A 7605-nucleotide genomic window follows, 5' to 3' on the forward strand; every position below is an offset into this window, starting at 1 on the left:
TGTGCACTGAATTAGACGTGTTTGCCTGTCAAGTAAAAAGAGTTAAAAAGAATCATGTTTAGTGGAGGAAGCAATTGAAAAAGGTCGACAAGAACAGTAAATATGAATACTGCAAATCAATAAATCATACTTGGAAATGGCCTGTATTGTGTTCAAAATAAAGAATGGCTAGTGTCCCTCTGAAACCAAGGACAAAATTAGATTACATTGAAACAGGAAATCTTGTCGGGTGGGGGTCAGGGTGGACATACAGTATGTTTCAACAAAGGCTGTTTACTACATGCTGGTCATTTGTGGTCTAAGACAAGCAATGTAGGATCATTACCCCATCAACCCTTTTGTTGGATGAATGATAGCTGCAAAAAAAAGTTTTGTTTAGTCCCAGGTGTGAATGCTATCAATGAACAGGTGTCCAGTATAGATTGCTTTAACTGGTGTAACTTGCATATGGACTGCAATGGTTGCAATATATTCCCTGATGGCACTTGAATCAAAATATGTTGTCTAAAAGTTCTTGTATGCAGCTTCAGGCTCTAAATGTTTGAAACAATATGAAACAACTCTTCACATGTTTGTATAGTTAGATGTCCAAAACCAGAAACTGCCATCAACTCCAGCTGCTCAAAACCACCAGACTCCACAAACAACAGGTGTAATCATGTGTTGCTGTTCTCCTGCTTTCATTAGAGAGTTCTCCTGCAGTGTTTTTACTTCTTACTTCATCTTAGAAAACAAAGCAGCAGCAGACAAGAGAATTTGCTCTTGCACAAAGGTAAAATGACAGTTTTGTAAAGTGACAAGCAATTCAAAAAATCTTTTCAGTTTTTGTAACAAAAAAAAAAAGGGTCTTTCTCTCTGTCTGACTGTAAGAAATAAAATCCGACAGTCAGTGGCCAAGGCAAGTATTTTGCTGGATGTGCTCAGATGAGGTTGCCCTAAAGGATAACATTGCAGTCATTACAGCCTGCAGTGTCCCTGCTACTGGTGGCTCGATCTACGAGAACTCGACGTTGCTGCACCTTTTGTCATTTAGAACACAAATATTTGAAAACAGGCACAAATAAAGGTTTATAAAAGTACATAAATGTTCCTGTAACCGAGTAGTTTTTATAACTAAACTAAACAGAAGCTGTCCAAGACATGAGCTAAAAACCCTTCTTTGGAAACATTCTTTACACATGTGTATACAACATAGTAGAGCATTAGCTTAGGGAGTGTTAGCAGGCTACTCATATTTTCCTGGCAGCAGATTTCCCTGAAGAACCCAAAAGTAAAAAATAGAGAAATTGTCTTGTGTGCACAGGGTATTTGTAGCTATTATGTAATATATTATTTAACTTGTTAAGGCTGTATCTAATATGTATTTACAGCCACTACCGCTGTATTGATCATAGAATCACTGGTTTTATTGGCCTTATATATTTGGCTGGTCATTATAATGTTAGGCTAACGTATTATTTCATTGCTGGTTATCTGTTGGTCGCTCTCAGCTTTGTGAAAGTGCTGTTCATAGAGGGCTGACTTAACCAGACAGTCTCAACGTCTTTCAGGTGATAAAATCAGTATGTGGCTCACTCTTTCACATAAACAGTGCTTTGCATACTGTACATATTCCCCTTGCTCTTGGTCTTCTTCAACCTTTTACACTTGTCACAAGCTGGACTTTAAATAAACCTCTTTGGACTTTGCACCATTTGATAAAAAAAACAAAAAACAAACATCTGTCAGATTCACACGTCAAACTGAAATGAAATATTTGTTACCTTATCTTACTTTGAGGTTTCCTTGTAAAGAACAAAAAGCTATGAAATATTCCCTTCTTCTTTAAAATCCTGGGATATTTCTGTGCTTCTTTGTTATAGACAAGCCCAAAAAATCTGTCCTGATTAGTAGTTGTATGACAAAAACATATTAAGTTCAGATTGACACTTTAGCAAGGCACTGTAAGGGGTCTCTGGAGACCTCCAGGAGGGGTCTCTGTAGAACTTCACAGTATTCATCTACAAGCTGAATCTTCTAAAGCCAGCTCTGTAAAAGTAGACATTTCAGGGTAATAAATAAATAGAACAATAAACCCAGTGAGGTTGGGTTTTATTAACGGGAGAATACCAAGGTCAAGCTTTATAGTATGTCCTTCAGGTTTAAAAACTGTATCTACATGTTTACCTTGTTTCTGCTTAAGTGGTCATTAATAAACAAAAGTACATTTCAGAGTTCACACCTCTTTTCTTATCGGCTCACATGTTATTATGTCACTACTTTATGGTGGGCTAAGGAAAGTAAACAGAACCTCATAGGATGAAAAAGATTTCTATATATAGTTTCTGGCCACGACGCCCTTTGTCAAGATATTTCATTGTAAAGCGTTCTCTTTCTGTGGACGAGCTCAAGCATAGCATACAAATAGTATGTGCTGGGAAAAGTTAATTTTTTGCTAATCGGGGGACCTTCTTTTGTTTTGGCCACTTTGCGTATTACATAATGATATATGTACCCTTTCTGACATCCCACAGATACTGTTTCCACCCTCAAACATCAGTCAGAGACAGGATTCAGTTCAGAGTTAGACAACATGTCCACATATGGAGGATGAAATTGGATGTTTTCAGAAATATATGACCTAATATTTGTGCCAACATCTATCAGCCTGGCTGCTTGAAACCATCTGTGTTTATTTGAATGGGCATTTTAGTGTATGAATGAATATTTTATTCACGGGTAAGGTCATTTATAAGACTTATCCCACATTAATGTATTCTGACACATAAGCTGAGAGTCAATCGAATGCTCCGGCTTGTCATTTGGCCGACGTCATAACAACACCTTTGACATGAGCCCCAATGATAACACTCTAACTTTAACTGTTGGCATTTAAAACCGTTTTTAAGCTTCACTTGTTTGTTTTGTTCAGTCTTTCTAGCTTTGTGCTGTTTGCATTGATAATGGATATCTGTTTTTTAAAACTGCTTTTCAATTCAAAAAAAACTTTCTTCAATTCAAAGGCACACAGAGTGTCACGGTGTAGCAGGCAGGAAACAGGAGAGGAGGACCCAAATGCAGAGAACTAAAATTTATTAACAAAAAGGCAAACAAAAACTTACTTTGAAAAACCAAAATCCAAAAACCACGACGGAGAAAAGACAGGGAGCAGGGAGAAGCAACACATACCAAGACCACGAGACCATGACAAATACAATGAACCGACAAGACACTGGGGCAAACACAGAGACTAAATAGACAAGGGGTAATCAGACGCAGGTGAGACTAACGAGACAGGTGAGGAACATCAGGGTAATCAGGAAGGCGGGAAACACAAGGAACAAAGAACACAAGACCAGAACACTGAAGACAAGTACAACTTGACAACGACACCACCAACACCAGATATACAAAATAAAACAGGAAACACTAAAGACTAGACTTAAAACACAAGACAGGAAATAAACTAACAGGCAACATAGAAGAACACAAGAATACAGGAAAACACACTAGGAACATAGATACACAGAACACAAGGGAAATAATGAAAACTAAAACAGGATTAACAACCGAACAAAACCAAACCATGACACAGAGCAGTAAATGAATGAATGACAGTGAAGCTATACTATAGTTTTAACCAAAGATAAAGTGTCAACTAAAGAATAAAGCATCAAGATGTTAGCACAAAGTTAAAATATAAAATTATTAAGTTAGATACGGAAGAAGGTGTCAGTGGACCGTGATCGGACTAAATGTGCAGTAGTGAACAGATGTAAACAGAACTATAGTGCAGTAAATAAGAAATAAATGTAAATATAAAACTATATGCAAGTATGCAAATACTTAATAAAGTGATAGTGGTGCATGGCACATAATAGAACAACAGACTAAGTATACTAATATGTAAAAAAAAAAAAAAAAAAAAGATGAAAGAAAAAAGTGACCGTAGTGCAAATTTTTGCATTGTGCTTTCATTGTTTGTGAATATTACTTGTTTTTCTGTTTGTCTTTTCATTTCTCTTTTCTACATGTTTAAATAAATAAAAAATCCATAATAGTAGAGGATGAGGCTGTTGGGGACGTTGTTAATCAAAATCAGACTGGAGAATTGGACTCTGCTGCCCTCCAGTGGTCATCCTTTATTGGGTATTTGTCCTTATTTGCCTCTACTACTTTTACTTATTTCCATTTGACTCAGAGCAACACCCTAGTGTTAAGATCAGGAGGACAAAGCTCTCCTATCAACTCAAAGCAGGCTGTAAGGCCTCTCACATGTTAGGCCCAAACTCATTATGCTGGTATTATCCAAAAGCCTTTATCATATCTTATGTTATCTGTTTTGATTTAGTTGTCATTGGCAACCAATCAGTTCATCAGTAAGGTTTGAATATACTTAAATTAATGCTTAAGATTCTTAAAAACAAATAAAGATTTCACCTGTTGGCCTAACTAATGTAAAATATAGAGTGTAAAAAGGGAAAGCTGTTTCGATGGCTCTTAACTTGATGACATATTGCATGTGGAATATGCAGTACCAGGTTTAGAGGGGCGTGTTGGCTCCTTTTGATCGTGAGCGTCACAAATGCCATGCTCTATGTAGCTCAGGCAGTGGGCTGTATAGTTCTCTCACTGTAAGTGCATACTGCATTACAGTATAGAATGGCTCAGGCAAAACAAATTGTGACATAATCTTTCTTTAATTTCAAATTACCTTAACTGAACAATGTTGTGAAAAGACAAAGACTCAAGACTAACACCAAAAACCCCAGCTGAAAATATAATAACTAACATATATAGCAAAACAAGGATTGGGCCTCCCCTGATAACATTACAATTTGTCGTGCTGCAAACTGCATCAATTAAAGAAGACCTCAACAGATGAAAAGAAATGTAATTATACATCCAGAAACACACAATGCTATCATCAAGTAGTACATTATTTTGAGTGATTCCCTTCGGTTCTTGAGTCTGTCTCCAGGTGTTGTTCCCTTTGAACTGGTTATTTCAAGAGTCAAGAATTACAGACAAATTAGGTCTTTTTATGCCTTTGCAGGTCGGGTTCATGTCAGGTCATGCCTCCAGGCCTCAGAAGCAGAATAAACGTGGCTTTCCTTTTTGAACAAAAGATCATATTTTAAACAATGACTGGGAATCTCTGTTTTCAAAAATATTTAAAAAAAAAGAAACATACAAGACGGGACAATTTACAGTTGTCGCAACATGTCACTCACACGTGGCCATGCCCTCATTTTCTGCTTTATTGTCTACAATTTACACACACGTCATCACACACATTGTGTAAAGTTAATGTTGGTAATCAACAACAAAAGTGTTTCTATGATCTTAAAGGCTTCTGTAAAATCAGTGCCCACTGCTGGCCATGAGAAACAATACATCTGAGTCCTGCGATTAAACGTTTGATTTACTTCAAAGGACTCATGTGAAAGGAAATCAAACCGAGCTGAGTTTCTTTAGGGCCATTTTATTTACATGTCAGGGGTTAAAATGTCAACCTGGGATCAAATAATAATAATAATAATAATAATAATAATAATAATAATAATAATAATGATAATAATAATAATAATAAGCACCTTTAAAAAACGACTGTTTACAAAGTGCTTTACATAAAAACAAATACATCAGCATTTGGGAAAGGAACAGAGGTAAACAGATGGACCAAACTAAAATACAAGGCTCAAATAAAACAACTAAAAATAAAACTGAAGGGGGGTGGGACGACATCACATCACAGCTGGAATCAGGATAAAAGAAGAGATAAATGAGACATGGTAAAATGAGCAAGACAGCAGAGGGCTGGAGAGTTAAACGCTAAAAGGAGGAGGAAAGGTAAAATACTAAGAGCAGTGAAATGAATGCAGGAAGGGAGAAACTGAAAGGCTAAAAACATATAACGTTTAAATATCAGAAATGTAACTTGGGGCAAGGCCAAGACAGGCTAAAGTCATCAGTAAGATCTTAAAATTGATTTTACAAGTAACAGGTAGAAGCGAGAACAGGGGTAATGTGATGTTGTCTGTTAAAACCAGACAACATCTTTTGTTTTTTTGCTTTATTTCTTTAAAAATGTCCATTCAACAAAACTTTTTCATGCACTTTAAATCCTCTTTAAATGTATACATCCCTGTGTGTGTGAAGTAGTCAGCCTGAAGTACCTCATCATCTGTTTGACACAATGTGTTCACTGCAGAATTCCTCCAGCAGGTAAGACAGACAGACAAATAGAGATGGATGAGAGACAAGGGGAGAGGGGGAGCAATGTGTACCTGTACATTGTGTGGTGTTTTTTTTCAGGTCTGAACACGTCAGCTTCACGTTCGAGATGAACATTCAGGTTCAGAGATTGTCGGCGAGTTTTGGCTTGTTGCGATCTTTGTCACATCCACAAAGACTCTGAGGAATCTGACAGTGTCTTAGACTTCCTGAAGATGTGTCAGAGCAGAATGGAAACAGGTCAACGCACAGAAACATGTCAACACACATACACACAAACACACACACAGGCGCCCAAAGAAAGGAAGACAGGTATGTATTCAATGATTTGAAGCTTTTGAGTTTGACATTGGAGTTCTAAGAAAAACCTAGGTGTGAATATGTTTAAAGACCATCACAAATAAACACAATATGAAACAAATTACAATGAGCTTCTGCATAATGATGAGCCAATGATTTTCACTGCAACCACAGCGTTAAAATTTTTCACCTAGATGACAGCAGAAAGCTTGACCATCGTCTCAGCGACGTCACCGATTCTGAAGAGACATTGAAGCCCATCGATTATTGTCGCCTTATTGGAAATTCTGAAACAAACTACCTTGAATCAATCAAAACTTGGCTAGCTATAGGGCACAAAACCACATATTTGAACCAGGTTTTTAAAAAAAATCAATGTTTTACTCTAGCAGAAACCTACGGTGTTGAAAAATGAAGCTGATGCGGGAGTACAAATTTGTTGAGTGTCCACTTGAGGCTGGTTGCAGAACCCCGTCACATACAGGGACCCTCTGAAAAAAGCCAGTTTTTACAGCAGAAACTACAGCCTGGTTCAAATAATTATACGAGCCTTATTGGCTTGTGCCTCGATCTGATGGAGTACAAGCGTTATGCACAATAAGGCACATCGCTGGTGTAACATTTTTGTCGAGAGGCTCCAAGTCCATCTCAGCTCCAGCACTCATTTGTTAGTTAACTGAAAGTTAGGCTGAGGCTTCGTCCTTTAATACATACAGTCTATGTTTTAAATATGGGACTTAAGGAGGAATCTTTGGCTTTGCAGCAAGCCTCATCTGCACACTCAAGGACCTGCAGTTTTTTTTTTACACTGATTCATTAGCTTAATCACAATGTTTTAACCCAACGGTTGTTAAGATTCCATCATGTGGTCAAGACCTTTATGTGGAAATGATGGGAATATTCAATATATCATACATGATATTCTGAATGTGAACAAAGCAAAAATCTGATAAACTCAGGTAAATATATTACAGAGTGAAGACTTCCTGAACCAAATTTTTTTGTGTCAAAATCAAACCATAAAATACAAAAAGATATTCAATATCTACATTCCTACTTACTTTCACACACCTTATACTCTAAAACCAA

This window comes from Symphodus melops (genome assembly GCF_947650265.1).
Source record: "Symphodus melops genome assembly, chromosome: 10".
NCBI lineage: Eukaryota > Metazoa > Chordata > Actinopteri > Labriformes > Labridae > Symphodus > Symphodus melops.